Source organism: Peromyscus maniculatus, chromosome 20 (assembly GCF_049852395.1).
Source record: "Peromyscus maniculatus bairdii isolate BWxNUB_F1_BW_parent chromosome 20, HU_Pman_BW_mat_3.1, whole genome shotgun sequence".
In the NCBI taxonomy this organism is placed as follows: Eukaryota; Metazoa; Chordata; class Mammalia; order Rodentia; family Cricetidae; genus Peromyscus; species Peromyscus maniculatus.
The window spans coordinates 24,065,085-24,088,713 of record NC_134871.1 but is presented as its reverse complement, the minus strand read 5'-3'; the positions used below and the strand labels follow the sequence as shown (position 1 = coordinate 24,088,713).

The window sequence follows — 23,629 nt, the reverse complement described above, 5'->3', positions numbered from 1 at the left end:
CGCGCCTGTAAGCCAAGCACTGGTGGGGCCAAGGCCGGGGGACCAGAAGCTTAAGCTCTTCCTCAGGTTACATGAGTTTAAGACCAGACTCAGCTACATAAAACCAGTCACAACAAAGGGCTAACAAAAGCAAATCTTCTATCTTCTCCAATCTTAAAAGACTGTTAGAAGGCTGACTCTGCAGCCTTATCACGCAAGTGACAAACTCAGCTACCAATCACTATTAAATTACATGGTAGGTCCAGAAAAACTGAAGAATATGCCACAGGAGACCACCTTTCTAAGATACTCTTGAATCAACAAACCCAAAACGTGCTTGAGCTGCGGGGGAGGGGTAGGTGGGTGTAGGCCCAGCTCAGTTGGTAGAGTGCTGGCCTAGCTTGCCTGAGGCTCCGATTCAATCCCTGGACCAGCACAAACAGGGCATGGCAGCCAGCACACACCCACGGTCCAGCACTCGGGAGAGGCAGGACTGGAGTTTCCAGTAATTGCTGGCTACACAGTAAGTTGGAGGATAGCCTGAGCAGCACAAGACAGCATCCCAAAGTCATTTGGCAGCTCAGTATTTTAAACAATTGAAAAGGGATTAAGTAGAGTCTTGGTGCCCTGAACTCTTATCTTTTCTACCTCCACTAGACCATATTTCACTGAAGGAGCCCTAAAATGCAGTATAAAGACTCAAGAATGCTTTCAACTTTGAGTTTTAAAAACCATCTGCTTACTTGTGTGTGCATACACCTGCACACATGTGGAGGCCCAAGGACAACTTGCAGGAGTCAGTTCTCTTTCTACCACATGGATTCTGGGAATTTAACTCAGGTTGTGAGGCTTGGCTGCAGCAAGCAACTTTAGTTGCTAAGCAATTTTCTTCATTTTAACTCCACTCTCATAAAAGACAAATTTTTTTTTTTTTTTGCTTTAACACGAAGTACTTGGGTGGCAGAGGCAGGAAGATCTCTAAGTTCAAGGCCAGCCTGAGCTATGTGGAGACCCTGTCTCAAAAACAAAAGGAAAAGAAAACCCAAAACACCGAACCATCCAACTGAACAAGAAGGAAGAAATGAATGTTCCTGTGGTGATGGGAAGCAGGAATCGTTCATCCCACACGTCAGGAAATCCAAGTTAATCCGTCCCAAGCAGCTGTCTTCCAAGCCTTCCCCTTCTCTTCACTAACAATACAGACTCGCTTGTGGGGTGCTGGTGCAGGCCGGTAATCCCAGCACCGGGAAAATCCGGACAGCACTGTTCTAACTGTTAAATCAAGTGAGCAGAGGGTACATACAGTGAAACCCATGAGTCCAGAACAATTAGTAAAAAGCATTCTCTAGTCACTACCATGTTGAAAGCTACTCTTAGAAACTAAAAAACCTTTATTAATGTATGACTGAAGAAAGCTCATTTAGTGTTGCTGAAATCACAACACTACTTTTGTAAATAATTTCCTTTCCGACTCACGGCGGAAAAAAATATAACTTAACATTTCTTATTTACACCTGTATGTGGGTGTTTTGAGAACACACTCTCCATGAAGAAGCTGCCAAAAGAAACAATGGCTCCGAAAGGCCACACTTGGTTCCCTGGAGTCTTACATGAGGTGGAGTCCTCATGTCCTTTCAAAAGTAACGGTGGTGGCAGCCGGGCACTTGCCTTGTTACACACCTGCTACAAAGGCTTCTATGGTTGATTGCACTTCAGAAGAAACTGATACATCTTTCATATATCACAAGATAACTCTGGCAGCAACAGCCCACTTGACACCAGGCTGGATGAGTGTGAGTCTTGGGTTTCTGAAGTGAGGACCTCCCTGGAAGTAGAACAGGGAGAGCTGAAAGCTTGAGAGCATTGTTTCACAGACACCAATCAGGAAGCTCAACCTTAATAAAGGCTGACCACTTTTCACCAGGACTTTCATTCACTAAAAATGAGAACAATGTATTTTGAACTGCAGACTACTGCAGTTACTGTAAAGATGCCTAACTACAAGCATTTCTACTTTATTTCATGTAAGCATTGGCTGGCTCAGCACTCAGCTTTAAAAATACACAAGGTATCTAAGGCCCTCTCTGCATTCCACCTACAACAGAAAAATGTTACTTACCACACAAGGTAACTTCAGAAGTAACTGCCTAGAAACCACTAGAAGAGGCGTCTGAAGGATGACTGGTGCTAGGAGGTAAAAAACACCAGGAAGCTACACACTGAACAGGGCAGCAGAGATGCTCCAATGGGTGGTAAAAAATCGTACTTTCGTGATTAACCGACCAAAAACAACCTGCATGGGGTACTCATGCTATCCAGAACAGGGTTTTCTCAACACACAGTAACTGGAAAACTAATAATCGCAGTAAAATAATTTTTCTAGGGATGAATCAGCTCACTATGCCTAGATAAAAAAAAAAAAAAATTCCCAATGAAGAGTTATGTTAAAAGAACAAGAATGAGCAGAAGATAGGGAAAAAGTGCACAAGGAAATAAACCCAGCTTACTTCAAAGAATCTTTGTTAAAAGATTTGTATTTTGCCAGGACTGGCAGTGCACATTTGTGCTTGGAGGGCAGAGGCAAGATCTCTTCAAGAACAGCCTGGTCTACATAATAACTCTATCTCAAAAAAAAAAAAAAAAAAAAAAAAAAAATTAAAATCATGTGTCCATGTTTGTATCTGTATGCACACATGAGCATATGCCTATGGAAACCAGAACCACCCACTGGATCCCCTGGAGAAAGATAGGTAGACTGACGTAAAAACCATCTGACACGGCTGCTGGAAATCCAATTCGGATTCCTTGCAAAAGCATTTAGTGCTCTAACCACTGAACACTACCCCCAGTTGCCCTCGCCTCTCCCTGCCAACCCCACCCCTGAATCATTTTAAGCTATGTACATGAACATAGGAGTCTGGGAGGCATTGGGATGCCCCAGAGCTGGAGTTACAGACGGGTGCATCTTGGAAACTGTAATTGGGTTCTCTGCAAGAACAATATATGCTCTAAACTGCTGAGCCATCATCCCCCAAGCCTCAAATATTGAAATACCTTCATGACAAAAGAAAGGATTTTTATCGTCATGTTATACTTATGCACACAGAACTGCTGTTTGGATATATGCTACTCTATAGTCTGGTACAAGTGGTAAACTAGATTAAATGTTCAAGAGTCTAGGGCACATAACTAGGAGAACTATTAAGAACTTGAGTGGCAAACAGCTGAAGTCTTTTACTTGTTTTCCCATTATGTACTGACATTTATATATATATATATATATATAAAATGGATATGTCTAACTCAGAGTTCTTCAGGGGTTGATGGGACAAAAGCATTCATTCAGAAGATTATCTCAGGACTAGTATGGCTTTCAGTCATGTTGAACATAGCAGGAAATATCAACCTACTTTTATTCACACCAAATTTAACATGCTAATAATTATGTTGAGCTTAGACTATGAGCTAAGAAAATATAGACAGCCAGACATAGTGGCATACATCTTTACTCCCAGTACTGAGAGGCAGGAGCAGGTGGCCCTCTGTGAGTTTGAGGCCAGCCTGTCTACAAAGGACAACCAAGGCTACATACAGACACTGTCTCAAAAACAAACAAACAAACAAAAAAACCAAAAAGCAAAAAAGTTAAAGAAAATACACATTTTAACTCTACTCATCATTGTGTGTGCATATGCCAAGGCAGGCACGTAGAGGTCCGAGGATGTCTCTGTAGAGTCAGGTTGCTTCCTCCATCTTCTATGGATTCCAGGGACTGACCTCAGGCCATCAGGCTTGCATTCTCAGTGGCAAGTACCCTTGCCAACTGAGACATTCACTGCACCAACCCAAAACCATACTTATTTTTTAGTAATTCTTTACAAACTAGGTGAGATCTTTGCAATAATCATTATATCTTGCTCAGCGAGAAGTAAATTAAAAATTTCACTTACAATATAAAGCTAATACTAGTTTCTACATGAACATAGTCTTATGATGCAGTATTCTAAAAATGTTGATCTAAAAATCCCAACTCGAATATACAACCTAAAACCAGTACAAGCCAGGAAAACCTGAAGGATTTGTTATAGCTTATGTTAACAGCTGATAGATATGGTGTGTGTGTGTGTGTGTGTGTGTGTATTAATAGGTGTAGCTCTGGTTGTCCTGGATCCTGTTATATAGACCAGGCTGACCTCTAACTCAGAAATCCACCTGCCCCCGCCTCCTTGGTACTAGGATAAAAGGTGTGCCACATGCCTAATAGCTAAAACAAAACAAACAAACAACAACAACAACAACAACAAAAACCCCACGAAAACACAAAACACCAGGTTTCATTTATTTTCTGACAGTCTCATATATGTAAACAATTTATGCTGATCATATCCATCTAAGTCCCCCTAGGTACTCCCCCATTTTTTGAAACCACTGAGTCCAATTAGTGCTTCCTGTTGGCATGTTGACTGATCTTATTCATGTCTTATGTGGGTAACCATAGCTGCAGTGAGTCTGAGTGTGATAATCATATCATGTTAACAGCCATTTTTAAGTCTATAATTAATGCTACTCCATTCATAGCAATTATCCCAGAGCAGTTCTAGGACAGCAGGCAATACAGAATGAGACCCTGTTTCAAAAACTAGAAAGTAATAAATACAACTCCACAGCATGTCCTGAATATACTTAAAATCACTCATGCCACAAAGTAACAATATTATCAGAGAAAAGCATAGATAAAATTCTGCTTCTGGCTGGATATGGTGGTGCATGCCTGCAGGTGGATCTCTTAAGAGTTTGGGGTCAGTTCGGTCTATATAGCAAGTTCCAGGCTAGTCAGGATTACATAGAGAGAAACTGTCTCACAAACAAAGCAAACAAAGAAACCTGCTTCCATGAGCATGTTTACCAATTGCTTAACATTAGCATAGGTGATCCTGGAATATTATTCCTATAAGGTTAACTAAAAAATGGTCATCCTAAAACAGCCAACCAATTTACCTAGTATTTACATTTTCAAACCTTTCTCCTAACATAATGCCTCATTTTTCATAATCAGTTATTAATCTCTCAAAATATTATTTTTTGGTAGAGGAAACAGGGGGAAATCCCAAACCCAAACACCTGAAACAAGATCAGCTTAGTAAAAAAGTATGGTGAAGTACATACATTAATTCTTCCATCCTAACTATTCTCCTCTGTAATAAATTTGAGAACCAATCAATCCCCCCTGAAACTGGAGTTCTGTTAGATTAGGTGTATGCCTGTAATTCTAGCACTTAGGCTAGAATCTGGATTCAAAATCAGCCTTAACCACCTAAAACTTTTTTTTCTTTCTTTTCTGTGGGCTAGGAGAGACTAACATAATGTATGAGAATTTCTAGTTTTCAGATACTTAATGGAATGAACTATTTTAAAATTAATGGTTGACTCAAAATCTTATCCTGAAGCCAGGTGTGGTGATTGATCTATGTCTGTAATTCCAATACCCGAAGCAGGATTCAGCGATTTCTAGGCAAGCCTTGGCTACAATAGTGATACCTTCCCTGTCACACAAAAAAGGCCAGTGAGAAAAGAAAACTCATCCCGATGCCCAATCCTAGAGCCTATTATACCTACACAAAAATCCAAATAGAGTACTGAACACAGCTTAAATACAGTTCATATAGTCCCATATTTTGCAATGTTACAAAGTATTTCCATGAAGGCCAATGTTTGAAGTTCTACCAATAGTATGTTGCTTCCCAGATTACTCCTAGGATCCCAGTGTCCAGTGACGTGAACTATCACACACAGATACTGTATTTTTGAGAGGTACTATATTTATTATTCTAGTGAAACAATGTATCTTTCTGAATCTACTAACTTGTGAAATTTCAGAGTAGTCATGTAGTACATTTAGATATTATGTAATACTCTACAAGAGATTGAGTCAGCTCTCTGTAAACATAGTATTTCTACAGTAAAATTCAAGAACATTAGCACTAAATAGACACAATAAAAATAGCTTCAAGTCAGTACAAATTCAAGCTTTTCTCCCAAATTAGTTGGGTTGGCCATCAGATGGCTTAGCACTGACATATATGTTCACTTCCCAGGACCAGCAGGGTACAAGGTAAGAAATCAACTCCTATAAGCTGTCCCGTCTGTGGCACATGTACAAGCGCGCGCGCGCGCGCACACACACACACACACACACACACACACACACACACACACACACCCCTACCTCAATAAACAAATATCTGCACACAATATATAAACAAAGCCCAATACTTAATTACTGAATCAAGAAATTTGAGTTAGGTTAATCTCAACATTTGGGAGTCAGAGGCAGGCTCTGTGACTCTCAGGCCAGCCTGGTCTACATAGTTTCTGGGCAGCTAGAGCTACAAAGAAACCCAGAGACCCTGTCCTCAAAAAAAAAGAAACAGGTTTTTGTTTTTTACATTTCTACCTTACAGCTGCTCTTCTCAGAGAAGTACATACCCATACCTGGGCATGTCTCTCCTCTTTCCCAAAGCACCTGCATTTCTATTCATCCCTTTTTTTTTTTTTTTTTTTTAGTTTTTCGAGACAGGATTTCCCTGTGTAACTCTGTGCCTTTCCTGGAACTCACTTTGGAGACCTGGCTGGCCTTGAACTCACAGAGATCCGCCTGCCTCTGCCTCCCAAGTGCTGGGATTAAAGGCGTGCGCCACCACCTATTCATTCTATTCTAAAATGTTAAAAAACTTAACAGGCTGGCACTGATTCCTCTGGAAACTGTACTTGACATGTAAGCCTGGAAACCTGAGTGAGTTCAATACCTGAGATTCACATGGTGGAAAGAGAACAATGAGGTCAGTTGTCCACTGATCAAAACAAATTTTAAAAATCCACCTATTAATGATTATAATGCCAACCAGACCCACTTCAAAAGATATATATTTACTTTGTTGAGATAAGCTCTTACTGTATGTCCTACAAAGGCCTTGAACTTCCAAATATTCTACCCCAGTCTCTTGGTGCCAAAAAATGCTTAAAAATAAGCCAATTTATCCAGGTGTGGTGGCACACACCTTTAACATGAACACTTGGGAGACAGAGGTAAGTGGATCTCTGTGAGTTCAAGGTCAGCCTGGTCTACAGGATAGCCAAGGCTGTTACAGAGAAACCTTGTCTCAAAAAAGCCAACTTGGGAGAACATTTTGATAAATCAAAAACAGAACAGATTAAAATTAATAGAAATTAGGTATGTGGCTTAGAAATAATTTGGTAGCAAGCATGCTATTAAGTGGCAAATAAACCACCTGGTTAAACAATGCAGACTGTTGATTCAGGTTGTTGAATTCTCACAATTATAATCACCCATACCAAGATAAGGAATACACAAATAAAAGAAATTAATGTGCCTACTTAGGACCAAAAGAACTAGTCTAAGCAAGGTTTGGTGGCACAGGCCTTTAATCCCAGTAGTTGGGAGGTGGAGGCAAATGAGTCTAAAATTATTTGTGAATGAGACACAGTCTCATGTAGCCCAGACAAGCCACAAGAGTTCCTGATCCATTTTCTACCTCCCAAATGCTCAGACTATAGTTGTGTTCTAGAGCTATGCCTGGCTTCAGAACAACCATTTTTATTCAATAAAATCTATTTTATAACCAAAATAAAGAGACACTATTTTTTCAAAGGAATACTTTATTGACTACACTGCAAGGAGTAACAAGCGTCAAGGAGTAGCTTGAAAACCGCCCCTCAGATTTTCCTATACTGGTTCTGCCCATGTGAAACCCACTTAAGTTTCAAAACCCACATTTCAATTCCATGACATCTAGAAAAGGAATTCTTAATGTTTGCAATGTATTTATCATTTGTACATGTAGGTCACTGTGTACACACAAGAGGCCAGAAGTAAATGTCAAGTGTCGGTCCTCAGGATTGCCCACAATTTCAAATAGGACCGACCTCTCACTGAACCTGGAGCTTAGCAATTAGGCTAACCTGGCTGCTCAGTGAGCCCCAGGATTCTTTTCTCCACTGCCCCAGCTCTGGATTACAGGTGTGGACCAGCTGAGCATGGTGGTATGCCCTCAACCATAGCAGTTAGGAAGCAGAGGTAGGTGAATCTCTGTGAGTACAAAGCCAGCCTGGTCCATAGAGTGAGTTCTAGGTAGGTAGGTAGGTAGGTAGGTAGGTAGGTAGGTAGGTAGGTAAATGGACCTCTCAAATTTAAACCAGTTTACTGAGGAATTACATTTTGTACAATGTCCCAAGTCTTAAAATAATCCACGTTTAAAATATCAAGTAGCCAAAAAAATGTCCTTGGCTGTTTGGAATGAGGTATACTGCAAGTCTTAGGTATCATCTTTCCAAAAAGCTTCCCCAAACCATTGGTTTTCTAAAAAACTTTGTTTTGTTTTTCTTTATTAAGATGGTTTCATATACTAAGTTATACTTATATATATATATAAGTTATATAAGTTATATACTATGGTTTCATATACAAACAAAAAACGCCTGACTGGCAGAATGATCGTTATTAGGAAACCATGAACTGAAATTGTTTTCATACTCACACTTACAGCTTTACCAAGAGCAATGGCAGCAGATTTTTTTGCTTTACCAAGGGGCCTGATAAGATGGCTCCCAGGTAACAGCACTTGCTCCCAAGCCCAAGGATCTCTATCTGAGCCCTGGATTCAATTAAGTTTTGACTCTAATAATTGAGCCAATACTTATACCTACTAAGTAAATGATTGAATATGGTAAACTATATCCTAAATTCAAAATCCACTCTCCAAATGATATTAAAACCCAGGCTAGTACAATTAAATTATTTTTAATTTACTTATGTGAGTATGTATCCATGTATATGTCCATCTCTGTGTATGAGTATGTGCATGGTATGCAGGTGGTAGGAGGCCAAAATGGGACAAACGACAGAGCCTCTGAAGCTAGTCACAGGCAGTTGTGAACAACCTAGCATGGGTCCTGAGAACCTAACTGGGGTCCTCTGCAAGAGCAGCAAGTGCTCTTAACCACTCCAGACCCCAATATTCCTAATACACTAAATATAGTACTGTTATTATTCATGCAAGTCAAAGTTATAAGTGATCCTATCATGGCAAACAATGCACACAAACAACCTTACCAGTCACACCTGTAACTACTGCAGCACCATTTCCATCTTACTCAGATATCCTCCGATGTGAAGCTACTTACATGGACAAGTTAGGAGATGGAACCCCCCTATCATCAGCTGGGTTCCCAAGGTGGCTCGGCGTTGAAGTCGAACTGCTCTCTATACAGCACTTCTCCTAGGCCTTCTGGGTAGTTGTATACTCGGTCAGAAAGTTCGCCCTAAAGAAATGAAAGTACAAAGTTCTGTTTTAAAAATGAGGTTGAGCTTCAAACAGGTTAATTTAAATGACTAAATAAAGTTTATCTAATAAGTGTTCTATTAAAGTGACATTCCAACTGTGCAGGGTACCATATACTTGTAATCCCAAAACTCAGGGGCTAAGCAGGATGATTACTGTGAGTTCAAGGCCAGCCTACGTTGCATAGCAAGGTCCTGTCCTAAATAAACAAAATGACAAAAATGACTTTCAATGCATAATGTTCTAGCAGTCTTGGAACTGTCTGAAATACCTTTTAGGTTAAGTTCAAATTATCCTTTGCTACAAATTCCTACTACAACACTAAAAAGATTTATCAACTAAGCTGGTATACACCTGTGATTCCAGCACCTGTGGAGGCAAGGGACCAGGAACCAAGAGTTCAAGGTCATCCTTTGTCAAGAACAAGAGCCTGAACCAGCTTGGAAGACATGTCTCAAAAAGAAAAGTAACTTGATAAGCCCTAGGCAAGTCTGTAAAGTTTTTCTCCTCATATCCAACCCCTCTAGATCTATTTTATTATCACCAGAAGCAAATGAATGTGAACCTTGGCATACTAGCTTTAGAAATAAATGTCACCACCCAGTAATAGTTTGGCAATTACTCTAAAAATTTAGAGATGCTATACACACCTACACTTCATTTGTGCTTCAATGGTTCCTACAGTCTGATTATATTTTCTAAGAGGTAGCAAGAAGGGAGCCAGAAATACTAGAAACTATATATAAGGTCAAGAGTTTTAGACTCTCAGAAGTACTCCATGTATCTTAAACAGGGATCTAGGCAACTTTGAGCAAAATATAAATGTTCTGCCCAGTGAAGAAAACTGACCACTCTTAAAAACACTCATGGTTGCTGAGGGAAAGAACTCATGTCTGATTTATAACAATGAGTGGCCCAGAACTCTAATCCCCAGCACATGATGGAAAGTAGAGATGGAAAGATCAGGAGTTGAGTTGAATTGAGGGCCAGATTCATCTATATAAGGAGTTAAAAGCTAGTCTGGGCTACATGAGATGCTATCTCCATACAACTTGTAAAAATGATCATGACCTTTAGATTCCAAATAATATACTAACCTATAAATTTTTTGTGGCAGTGCTGTGTATTGAACCCATGGCCATCATGGATGCAGGCACTTGACCAATGAGCTATATATATATATATTCCCAGGTTTTAATCTATAAACGTTCTGCTTCTTCAAACACCTAATCTTAAAAAAACTAAATCATGCTGGGAATCAGGTCATTCTTAACTATCCTAAGGAGTAGAACAATTATCCTGAATGAGACTATTCATTTTTCCTATTTTATTCACAGCTATTTTGAGGCCATTGCAACCCAAGATAAATGCTGTGAAACATCGAGGACATTAAACTATAGACATTCACGAATGTTCTTCAGTGATATCTACACTTTCTCATTTAACAGAGCTACTACTAGAGAATAACGACTCCCTAATTCCAAAGACATTTTAATAAATACTAAAAGTGGTACACAGGTAAGATGGACATTTACATACAGGATAAATGCAAACGTTTATTATCTGGAAAAAGAAAGCATAAAGGAAGGGTAAGTGAAATGTAGGTCAAAGACAGTATTAAAAAACAAATTACTAGCCAGGCAGTGATGGCTCATGTCTTTAATTCCAGCACTGGAAAGAAAGGTACAGGCAGGCTGAGGTCCACCTAACCCTAACCCCGAGTTCCAGGACAACTAGGGCTATACAGAGAAACTGTCTTCAAACACCACAAAGGAGGAGAGGAGGAAAGAAAAACACACCCCTCTCATTTATAATGGTTTGTGTAAATTAGGGAGGTAGGAATGAGCTGAATGAAAGGCCATGCAGACTTAGGATGGACCTGGAACTCTTGTGGGGCCAAAGAGGGACAGACACTGAAATCCTGATCCTCCTGCCTCCTTTCCCAAGTGCTGGGATTACAAATGGACGTAAGGATTACAGGTGTCACCTATTCACCTGTTTATAGGGTGATGGGAAATCAACCCAGGGCTTGTGATTCGAGGCAAGCACCTGACTGACTAAGCTACAAATCCAGTTCCACTTTGTCTTTTTTTTTTTTTTTTTTTTTTGGAGACAAGGTTTCTCTGTGTAGCCCTGGCTGTCCTGGAACTCACTTTGTAGACCAGGCTGGCCTCAAACTCAAGAGATCCACCTGCCTCTGCTGGGATCAAAGGTGTGCACCACCACTGTCCAGCCCACCTTGCCCTTTTTGACGCCACAAATCGTTTTTCTCTTGACATCATCTTTACAAAGTTACTGCTATCTTTGCAACTTTTCCAAAAAAGGTTTTATTTATTTGGTTTTTTTTTCCAGACAGGGTTTCTCTGTGTAGTTTTAGTGCCTTTCCTGGATCTCGCTCTGTAGATGAGGCTGGCCTTAAACTCAGAGATCAGCCTGGCTCTCTGCCTCCCGAGTGCTGGGATTAAAAGCGTGTGCCACCGCCACCACCCAGCAAAGTTTTATTTTTAATCAGACATATATTCACACAATGACTACTCAGGAACAACCTACTGATTAATATACAAAAATTTGCTAAGTAAAAGCCTTGTACACAAAAGAATGCTTATCTATTGATTCCATTTAAGGTCTGATTTTTTAAAAAAAAAAGTGGGGGGACTAGGCAGGCCTCTACAGGAACTGACATGAACTATCAAGGGAACTTTGTGGGTGTTAGCAATATTCTACATTTTGATAGCTTTAGATTATAGAGCTGTTTCTCCCCCTTCCAGACACAGGATTTTGCTATCATGTGGCCAAGGCTGGCTTCAAAAACTTCCTGGAATTAAGATGTACAACCTTGTACATCACTTCTTTGTTAAAACTTATCAAACAGAAGCCAGACTTGTCTTAAACCTGTAATCCCAGCACTAGTCTGAGGTGGGAGGTAAATTAGCAATTTGTCAGTCTGGGCTACAAAGTGAGGCTTTAAAAATCCGAGTATGGGGCTGTATTTAATATGTGGAAATACTAAAAGTGTAGCTCTTACGGTGCTGAGGTCTGTAATACACATTAGTAAAACGGCTGGAAGCTAAGACAACCATAGCACAATGTTAGCCGGGGGATCTAAGATGGACTTGCCACTCTGATTTCTTTGTTACGAATCATATTAAAACCCTGGGAGAGAAACAAAAAGATTATCTGATTTATCTTTGTTATCTACAATTTTATTTAAACATTCTTTCCTACTTAAGATGAAGGCCTCGGGCCTTATTGGCATGACCAGTAAGTACAAGCATGTTCTCGTATGTCAGACTATTTCTGCCAGGCTAGTTCATATAGTCCACATGCTCCTTTCCTGATCACTCGGTAGGGGAAAAGAGTTAATCGGCTCTCACTCAGACCGAGCATTTAATAATGGCAATAAAGCACGGCAGAACACTGAACAGCCTAACATACCCATCACAAAATTGAGTTCAGCCTGTTCAAACACCCCGAGCAGGTAAACGGTGTCCCCGACCGACGCATTCAAGATGTATGATACTTTGGTCCTCACTAACTGCTGGCAGCGAACGCAGTACTTGATAAGCCGCATCCACCTACCCTTCGCCCTCTTTCTGCCCCACGATCACGGCGAGGACCAGAAAACGAAGCCATGGTGACTAATCTCCAGGCTTCAGGGTGACTGGGGTAAATGAAAGCGACTTGGCCCAATCAGGAGCGCCGCAGGGGCGGGGCAGCAGCGCCGAGGTTTCCAGAAGGGGCCAAAGGCCTACCCCGGCTTGCTACTTGACACCCGGGCTTCCCCGCCGCCGGGCCCCGGAGTGAGGTCAACTTTCCTCCGCCAGAGGGGGACCGCGCTCTCCGCGCTCCCCCTCCGCCCGCAAGAATCCAGCCTCCTCCCAGCTGTCACCAGATGCCGGCTCGAGGCCCGCCCCGCTCCATTCATAACCCGGCGCCCCGGCCGCCGCAGCCCGCCGCGGCTGCCCGGCCACCCGGCAGCACAGCCTCCCCAGCGGGCCACCGAGACCGGGGAGGGGGGCGGCGGGGCCCCGAGCCCCTCGGGGCTGCCGCCGGGCCCCCTCCCCGGAAACAGCAATGCACCACGGGAGCGGGGTGGGGGCCGCACGCCGCCGGCAGCGGGACGGCGACCCCCGCCAGCCGGCCCGCCCGCCCGCCCGCCCGCCCCCGAGCGCGGCCCCACGCGCACACGCCCCCTCGCCCAACCGCGGCTGCCGGCGGCCGCCCAGGGTCGCGAGGTGCCGGCCGCCGCCGCCGCCGCCGCCGGGGCCACCGGCAGCCGCCACACACGCCGCCGGCCGCCATGTTCGAGGCCGCCGGCTGCGGGGCACTGCGGGGACACCGAGGGCGGCGTTGGCCCAGCCGCGGCGCCCGCCCGCCCGCCCGCCCGGCCCCTCCCGCGCCCCTCAAGCCCGGTACTCACGTGAGATAACGGCCCAAAGAGTCGGGTAAAGCGTCTTCTCTTTTTCGGCGGAATTTTTAAAGAGGGATGTGGTTACCTTGAGCAGAAATACCCAAGGCGGCCTGGGCCATAGGCTGCGGGGACGACGTGGGGGGAACGCGCGGCACCGACACCAGCTGAGCAGCAGCGGCGGCGGCAGCCGAACCGGAGAAATGGGGCGGCGCGAGAGAGGGGAGAGCGGGAAGGCGCGAACCGAGTGGGGAGAGGATTCAGCCTCGTCCACACCGCAGAGCAGCAGAGCGAGAAAGGAGGAGAGGAGCCGAGCGGGGAGGCGACGACCAGGGAGAGAGAAACGGAAACACCGCGGCCGAGAGTTGAGCCAGAGAGTGTGGGAAGGCGGCACCGGCGACGCCAGTATTTATAGCCAGGGGGCGGGGCCTGCCGACGTCACAGACGGCCGGGCCGCCGCGCGCGAGGGGCGGGGCCCGCTGCCGCCGGGGAATGTGGGAGGGGCGGAAGAGGAAGGCTCGCCCGCCTTGCGCAGCGACCCGAGCGAAGGGCGGGGACCGCTGGGCCTGGCAGGTGCTGGCCGGCCGGCGGGGCGCTTCCCGCCCTCGCGCGGCCCGGCCCGCCGCTCCCCAGCCGGCTGCTTGACGCGCAAGGCGGGGCCCAGGGCGCGCTGCCCGCCCGATCGCCGCCGAGCGCGCCCCCGCCCGTGCGGCGCCTGCGCTCCACGCTAGCGGAGCGAGCGATCCGCTTTGTGAGCCCCGCGGCTCGTCCATGCTGGCCGCAGCCTCCGGGACCGCCCCGGGCCCTCGGCTGGGCGACACCTGTAGTTGAGGGGAGGCCGCGGAGCGTCCTCGCTGGGCTCCCTCCCTGCAGCTCCCTCGGTTGTGTGGCCGCTGTGGACTGTGCCCGGGGACTGTAATCCGAGGGAGAGGTTCCCGCCTCTCCGCGGCATGCGGAGCTCCTTTATGGAAACGAGTTTCCCCGTGGCTATCAAGGACCAGTCCGGGGTGGTGACAGAGCCTTGGATCGCGCCAGAATGTTTCTCAGGGTTTGCGTGTTGCAATATGGTGCAGTAGAGTTTTTTTAAGTGCGACTTTTCTTTGTCTTCATTTTCAAAAAGGGTTGATGCAGTCCCAGCCCTGTTAAAACAGGGCCAGTGTGTAGACATTGCCGAAGTTAGACGACTTTAAAGCCCATCTCTTTAACACCCTGTATTTCCCTATTGCAGTCATGTATATATATTTAAATTTTTTTATTTACTTTTATGTGCATTGGTGTTTTGCCTGCAGGTCAGATCTTTGAGTTACAGACAGTTATTAGCTACCATGTGGGTGCTGGGATTTGAACCCGGGTCCTTTGGGAGAGCAGTCAGTGCCTTAACCACTGAGCCATCTTTCCAGCCCCCCATTTTGATTTTTTATTCTTTTGTTTCTCAAGAGAGGGTTTCTCTGTGCAGCCCTAGCTGTCCTGGAACTCGCTCTGTAGTCCAGGTTTGTCTTGCACTTAAGAGTTCTTCCCTGCCTCTGCCTCCCACGCGCTGGGACTAAAGGCATGTGCCACCCACCACCACACCTGGCTTTTCTTTTTTTTTTTTTTTTTTTTGGTTTTTCGAAACAAGGTTTCTCTGTGTAGTTTTGGCGCCTGTCCTGGAGCTCGCTCTGTAGACCAGGCTGCCCTGGAACTCACAGAGATCCGCCTGGCTCTTCCTCCTGAGTGCTGGGATTAAAGGCGTGTGCCACCGGCGCCCTAAACTTTTTTTAATTTTTTGTTTGTTTGTTTGTTGAGACAGGGTTTCTCTGTGTAGCTTTGCACTTTTCCTGTAACTCACTCTGTAGCCCAGGCTGGCCTCGAACTCACAGAGATCCTCCTGGCTCTGTCCGAGTGCTGGGATTAAAGGCGGGTGCCATCACCGCCCGGCACAACTTTTCTATTCTTTAATAACTTTTATTACCAAATCAAGATGACCTATGTATCTTTTAAGTTTTTGGTTTTGGATTTTTTGTTTGTTTGTTTGTTTTTGTTTTTCCCCCCTCTCTCACATTTAAAAGCCATTTCCTGGGGTGAGGGATTTAGCTCAGTGGTAGAGTGTTTGCCTAGCCCGTAGAAGGCCCTGGGTTCGGTCCTCACCTTGTGGGGTAGGAGGACGAAATAAAAGCCATTTTCTAGTTGGGCGTGGTGAAGGCAGACGATGGCAGATCTCTGAGTGCAAGTCCAGCCTGACCTAAAGAGTAAGTTCCAGGACAGCGTGAACTACACAGAGAAAGCCTGTCTCGAAAAAGCAAAACAAACAGAGGCCATTTTAGCACTAGCTGTCACTCAGACCTCCCCTGCTAATTTTGCAACGCCACACTCAGCAGAAATGAATGGGAGCGGATGGGCAGACAGGGCTGTACAATGTAGCTTAAGCTGACCTCCAATTTAACTAGCCTCCTTCCTCAGCTCTAGGGCTGAGATTACAGGCCTGTGCCGTGCTTATAATGCCCCTCCAAGGTTAAGATCTTTTACAGTAAGACAGACTCCGAACCCCCCCACCCCCCATTTTTTCACTCCATTTAACTTGTAAGCGGCACGGTGATTAAAAACCATCAAGAGCTCTTGCAGATCTGGTAAAGCCAGAATGTTTCAAAAGTAGAGAGCATTAGGGTGGATTTGGGAGCTGTGGGCTCAATTCCTGAGTTTGTTCTTATTCCCTATTTTTCTTGACATATCCTAGCTTTTTCCTCCTCTTCCTCCCCTCTCCTCTTCCTTTTTTGAGACAGGATGTTAATATGTAGTCTATGCTGGCCTTGAAGTCATGTCAATCCTGACCTAACCTCTGGGGTGCTAGGATTTGAGGTTATGAGCCACCATGCCAGCCTCCTGCACTTTTGTAACTTCTGATCAGAACCCAGCAACTTCCCAAGGAGGCTCCTCCCCCCTGAACACATCGTTTGATATTTTCTTAGAATCGAGCAGGAGAAATGGAACATGTATAAAACAGCCAAATTGTTGGCAGATAACAAGGTAAGTGTTGCAAGGAACTAAGTAGAAGGAAGAAATAACTTCGGCTAACTGAGGGTTCCCTAGGAAACAGTTGAATCCCAGGGCTCATGTTCCAGGGAAACGGGATTCTGAGAGCCAGTGTTCTGGCAAAGGAAAAGGGTGGAAGGTGCAGGAATGGGTGGGTTGGGAAACTGAGAGAGGCCTTTCTGGCTCCACGTTAGAGGCATGGTTGGTTGCAAAGGAGAATGAAAAGTTCCATTAAGGTGAGATCAGGAAGGGGTTAGAACTTGGCCTTCATTCTAGAAGCCTTTTAAATAGGGACATAAGCCAGGCAGTGTAGCACGAATCTTATTAATAAAATCAAACCTGGAGCCAGGTATTGGGGTGAACGCTGGAAGATCTGAGAAGCAGAACAAGCCACAGCTTCCTCACCTCGCCAATTCTTCAGCTGATCCTGTTTCCTCAGACTGGATGCCTCTCAGCTGAACTGTGCTGCTCCAAAGCCTAAAAGCTTAACTCCCTCTAGTTCCTGGTCCTCATGCCTTATATGCCTTTCTGCTTCCTGCCATCACTTCCTGGGATTAAAGGCATGAGTCACCGTTCCTGGCTGTTTCCAGTGTGGCCTTGAACTCACAGAGATCTGGATGGATCTCTGTCTCCCAAGTAATAGGATTAAAGGTGTGTGTGCCACCATTTTCTGGCCTCTATATCTAGTGGCTGTTCTGTTCTCTGACCCCAATTAAGTTTATTAGGGTGCACAATATTTTGGGGAACACAATATCACCACAGGGTGGTGGTGGCACACACCTTTAATCCCAGCACTTGGGAGGCAGAGGCAGGCAGATCTCTGTGAGTTCAAGGTCAGCCTGGTCTACAAAGTGAGTTCCAGGAAAGGCGCAAAACTACACAGAGAAACCGTCTTGAAAAAAAACCAAAACCAAAAAAAGGGGGACATAATATAGAATATCATACTCATAGTGTCATGTCATACACGTGACTAAATACGCATGATATGCTACTGTTTTTATTTGATTCGTGGTCTCACTCATAGCCCAGACCTCCCGGTCCTCCTGCCTTTGTTTCCCTACTGCTGGGGTTAGGAGCATGTCACCACATCCAAGTAAAAAGATGCTTTAAAAGCCGGGCGGTGGTGGCGCACGCCTTTAATCCCAGCACTCGGGAGGCAGAGCCAGGCGGATCTCCGTGAGTTCAAGGCCAGCCTGGGCTACCAAGTGAGCTCCAGGAAAGGCGCAAAGCTACACAGAGAAACCCTGTCTCGAAAAACCAAAAAAAAAAAAAAAAAAAAAAAAAAAAAAAAAAAAGATGCTTTAAAAGATCACTCAGTGGATTGCAAAGAGGCAGATAGAATGGTTGGCAGAAACAAGCAAAATCTTACTAAGAAATTCACCATGTTGGTTCATACCTGTAATCCCAGCACTGGGAGGCAGGGGCAGCAGGCAAGTTCAAGGCCAGCCAGCTCTACACAGTAAGACCCTGTCTCGAAACAACAGTGATACCAACCATCCCCCAAATCAGCCAAAGCAGATATAGTGGTACATGCCTGTAAACCTAGCACAAGGAGGGGGGTGGTAAAAAACAGAAAGATTACCATAAATTTAAGGCCAGTTCTAGTCCAGCCTGGATGATGGGCGATCCTGTCTCAAAGGAAGATCCACATTCAGGTAGTCCTTGGAAATGGGAGATGTAGAGCCTTTTGGATGTGAGTTTGGGAGTCTTTATTATAGACACGATTGAAATGTTGTAGTATTAGGAGATGGAAGATAAGCAGAATACCTAGAAAAATGCTAGGGGGAAGGGGCATGCGCAGAAAAGGCCAAGAGGACTGGCTGAAGAAATAGAGAATTAGAATAGTGTAATATCAAGCCATTTAAGAGCAGGGTGTTGAGGCCAGAAGTTTCTCTGTCCCACCCGTCCTCGGTGTCCAGATAAATCTCTCCCACCCAAGGCCTCACAGCCCTTTATAAAATAATCACTCAGAGGCTTAATATTGATTACAAACTGTATGGCCTATGGCTCAGGCTCATTATTAACTAGCTCTCATAACTTACTTCAACCCATTTCTATTAATCTATGTTTTGCCACGTGGCTTCATGGCATTACCTGTTCTCCCACATCTTGATTCTCCTGGCAGTGGCTCACAGCGTCTGCCTGACTCCACCCTTCTTCATCTCCATCTTCAGTTTGAATGTACCGCCTAACCTTATTCCGCTTCCTCGCCATTGGCCAAACAGCTTTATTTATCAGCCAATGGGAGCAACATATATTCACAGCATACAGAAAGACATCCCACAGCAGGGTGTTTATTCTAATATGGAATGAGTTGTCATATCCCTGAAACAATGAAAAGAGGCTTCTAAGTGTTAGCAAATGGAATAATGTTGATAAACTCCAACCTCATATTGTTTGGATGTTTATCACATAGGCATTGGGAAAGACAATTTTGAGAGTTATTCCCATTTTAGAAAACACTACAAAGGTGGGAAGAAAATAGACTGAGTTTTGACAGGGGGACCATTTGAGAAGCAAATGCAGTCATTGGTGGAGGAAAGGGTCTGGGAAGTTATTTGAGACTTTCCATTGCACAATTTCAGTGGTGTAGGAGGGTAGGGGGTTGCAGAGGTTCCAGCGATGAACAGCTGAAGTCTGGAATGTTGACCTCTCCTGGCGGTAGGGCACTGGACTAGGGCCTAATCCAACCTTTGCACCAGGAAGGATTCAGCAACATTAATTGAAACTATGTAGCCATGTGATGAGTACTTGGGTATTCAAATTGAAAGAATAATGTTACCTTTGAATGGACACATGGAAACGTGAAAATTGCACGACATTGGAATAGACAACACAGTAGAGAACTAATGGAGTGATAACTGTCTAATGAGAGCAGCATATTTAATGATGTTTGAGGTTTGGGATTTGGATTATTTTGCCAAGTCAGGTTACTCATACAGAAATCCACAGGTAGTGCCAGTGAAAATACTATTAAATAGAAAGCCCCAAGGTTAAAATCATAATTACATTCACACTTAGATCATTCTGATTCACTGATTCAAACCTACTTGCTTTTGTGCCAACAGATAGAAAAGATTAAATCAATTTAGATAAAGGTAAGTCACTCAAAAATAGGTAATAGGTAAGCCTAAAATCACTGTCCTCTAATAGAAATCTCATGTAGTCACATAAGTAAATGTGACCAATAGGAATTGAGAGAGGGGGAAAAAAATCAGTTAATGAGGGCTGTGACTGAATGCTTAAGCCCTGATGTGACAGTATTAGGAGGTGGGACTTAATGAGAGGTGGTTAGATCAGAAGGATAGAGTGGCTGAATGAATGCCATTATGAAGGGAACAAGGTCCTTCTAAGCGGACAAGTTCAGTTCCCCCACCTTCCTCTTGTTCTCCAGACCTCCTTATTCTATTAGGAGATCTCACAGCAAGAGTGTCATTATTAGATCCAGCCCCTTCATGTTGGACTTCCCAGTCTTTAGAACTATGCACCAATAAATTTCTATTCATTATGAATTATCCAGTCTGTGATATTTTGTTATAGCAACATAAAACAGGACAGTGTCAGAAGTTAAGGTTAGCCTGGACTACATAGCAAGACCCTGTTGATGGGAGGGGGGTTGTTAATGCAAATTTTTATTACTTAAAAAATTTCTAGAGTATTCCCTATTCTATAGAAACGTGAAATGTATACATTTTGAGAAGATATTGACATTTTGAAGCATCATGAGGGCAGTGTGTGCAGCTCAAAGGGAAAACATCGCTTAGTATGTACAAGCCCCAGGTTGGAGCCTTAGTACTGACAAAAAAACATCCAAACAAAACAACAAAAAATGGAAAATCTCTGGTAGTCAGGTATAATATTGCATGTGTAATCAGTACCTGGGAGATAGCAACAGGAGAATCAGGAGTTCAAGGTCATCCTCTGCTTCATAGCAAGATAGAGAGCAGTGTGGGCAACCTGAGACGTTAGAGATTGTGTGTGTGTGCGAGCGCGCGTGCGCGCACGCACGCATATGTGCACATGTGTTACAGGTATCAGAACTGACTCCCACAAGTTGTCTTTTGGTCTCCATATATGCACTCCATATATGCACCATATATGTACACACACACATACCACAAATATTGATAGTAATTTATAGTAAAAACATAAAAGTAAATATTGTTAAAAATTACTTTACCAGGTATAAATAAAGTTCATGTTATATACTGTTCCTTCTGAAATGAATATGTAAAAAGAGTATTCCTCCCCCCCCTTTTTTTTTTTGTTTTTTTTGAGACAGGGTTTCTCTGTGTAGCCCTGGCTGTCCTAGAACTCACTCTGTAGACCAGGCTGACCTGAACTCAGAGATCCACTTGCCTCTGCTTCCCAAGTGCTAAGATTAAAAGCATATACCATCAGTATCCCTTTTACATTTTATAAATGTAATTCCTTTTCTTGGGTTGGTTTTCACCTTGGATAAGGATTACTTTTATTATGTTTTTATTTATACAAAATGTAGGGCCAGATCAATAGGGTCATATGACATTCTGGCATAGTGATTTCCTGCATACCAGCACCAGCCATCAGCCAGATTCACATCTACCTACAGACAGCATGCATGGCCAATAAAGGGGACCAGAGCCTGGTTTCAGTTCCAAGTGTGGGAAACGACAACTGTCCTGTTCTATTTCAGTGGCTGTGTGTGTCACTGGATGTAGGTCAGCATTTTAACTTTCCTGAGTGACCTGGATGGTTTCTGTGATAAGCGAGTCATAAGCAATACTCTGACGTCTTTTGTTACTTCAAGAAACAACAGATTACTCACTGTTAATTTAAGAGGACTGATTTAGAAATCGACGTCAGAGGCCAAATTGATAATCCAGTTTTACAAATTAAATGCAATTTACATGACCCATAAGTCTCATGTTATGTCTGCCTGTGTTCTTCGGAAGTTAGCAAACCCTTGGAAAATTAATTTCATTTGCATTCTGTTGCCAGGCATTGTCTGATAGCAGTACATTGTTTGTGAGGTAGTACAATACATAGTCAGATAGGTTTGTAGCTCTCTTATCTCAAAACAGTTGCCTGGCAGATAGCCTAGCATTTGTGGTGGGGGCTTAGAAAATACAGGCTCTGAAGTCAACTTCTCTGCTTGAATTGTGGTTTGCTCTATATTCTTTTATAAGTAGCTTAGCTTCAGTGAACTAATTCTGCTGCCTAAATGATTGTTAATAACGGTATCAAGGCCATGGACATAGCTGAGCTGGTAAAGGCACCTGCTGCCAGGGCTATGAACCTATGTTCAATCTCAGGTACCCGCACAGCAGGAGAGAGTCAACTCCACCAAGCTGTCCTCTGTTACTCACACAAACAAAATAAACAACAACAAACAAAACAAAATCAACAACAACAATACCCCCAAAACTCTGTCGGGCTGAAGGTGTAACTCAGTTGGTAGAATGTTTACCTGGGATGTAAGTGGCCCTGGTTTCAGTTCCCAGCACCACATGGTGGCTCACAACTGTAACTCGGTTCCCAGGCATCCAACACACTCTTCTAGCATGCTAGGGCACCAGGCACACATATGATGAACAGGCATGCGTTCAGGTCACCCATATACATAAACACAACAAAAGAAGAAAATGGGGAGGGAGAGAACAGGGAATGAAGGGAAGGGGTTGGCTGGTTTGCAGCCTTTGGGGAAGATCAAGCGTGGAAAGAAAGGGGGCTGCAGAGGTGGCGTGGAGGTTAAGAGCACCTGCTGCTCTTCCAGAGGACCTGAGTTCAATTCCCAACACCCACATGGCAGCTCACAACCATGTGCAATTCCAGTTCTCAGGGATCCCTGAGCCTGGTGCACAGAGCAAGTTCCAGCACAGCTGGAACTACTCAGGGAAATCTTGTTTCAGAAATCAAAAACAAGAAAAAGGAAAGAGTGATCATAGATTAGAAGGAAAATGGGAAATAGAATTGGGTACAGTGGTACAACCTATACTCTGTTACTAGAGAGACAGAGGTGAAGGCTGGGCACTGGAGGCCAGCCTAGGCAAAGTGGTAAGAGGTCCACAGCTAAATTGTGTGTGTGTGTGTGTGTGTGTGTGTGTGTGTGTGTGTGTGTGTGTGTGTAAACAAGACACTATCTGAGGTGGTAGACACGATGCTTAAGTGATTCATGTTAGTAAATCTTCTAAGCTTGTCATGTAGCTCATCCATTACTCCTTTCACAGAGGAGAAAACAGAAACAGAAGCCTGCTCAAGACCAGGTAGCCGAACAGAGAAGATCGGGTTCATGTTCTGAAAATGTCTGATATGGCCTGTGATCCCAGCACTTGAGAGGCTGAGGATGGAGGATCCTGGTTGGTCCAGCTTGGACTACATGGTAAACTTCAGGCAGGCAGGCCTGAGCTACAAAGTAAAACACTTCTCCCCCAAAGACAACTAATTTGCAGAGCCCAGTTTAAAGCAAGCATTTCGGCTCTATGGACTCTCTGGATCACTTTGGCCACAGAGTGTCAAGCTCCAGCAGGTAAATGAGAATTTATAATGACAGTCGGGTGAGGTCAGTGAGATCTCTCAGCCAGACAGACAATTCAGTACCTCCTGAGATTCCACCAGGTTGGGTCTGGGCCTTCTTGTGGGCCTTTAAATATCTTGTCTGATGTAACAGTTATTGCCTGACCTTTGTGAACAAGGTATTTTCTTTAGGGCAAGAACTTCATTTTTTATATTTTTTGAGAATCTAATATGTGTATATAATGGAATATAATTGTATCAACCTCCATTTCTTCCCTCTAGTCCACCTCATATTTGATTTTCTTTTTCAATTGTACAGAACACTCAGTACAGAGTCATGTGCATGACCTCTAATGACTTGCTAACAGAGTTACTGGCA

The 23,629-nt window shown here is 44.1% G+C and overlaps 1 protein-coding gene across 8 annotated transcripts in view; it reads right to left on the bottom strand.

Moving 5' to 3' along the window:
* Azin1 (antizyme inhibitor 1) overlaps positions 1 to 14,206 on the bottom strand; it is a 32,716-nt gene extending 18,510 nt beyond the window's left edge. For 3 of the 8 annotated variants that reach the window (NM_001301806.1, NM_001291773.1, NM_001301807.1), the window contains exons 1-2: positions 13,759 to 14,133; positions 9,181 to 9,318 (exon numbers count right to left, since the gene is read on the bottom strand). The gene's annotated coding sequence lies outside the window, so the exon portion shown is untranslated. Of the gene's footprint in view, positions 1 to 1,659; positions 1,805 to 9,180; positions 9,319 to 13,758 lie in introns of all 8 variants that reach the window. The other 5 variants (XM_076555676.1, XM_076555674.1, XM_076555675.1 and 2 more) reach the window with 3 other exon arrangements.
* Positions 14,207 to 23,629: the final 9,423 nt, after the last annotated feature.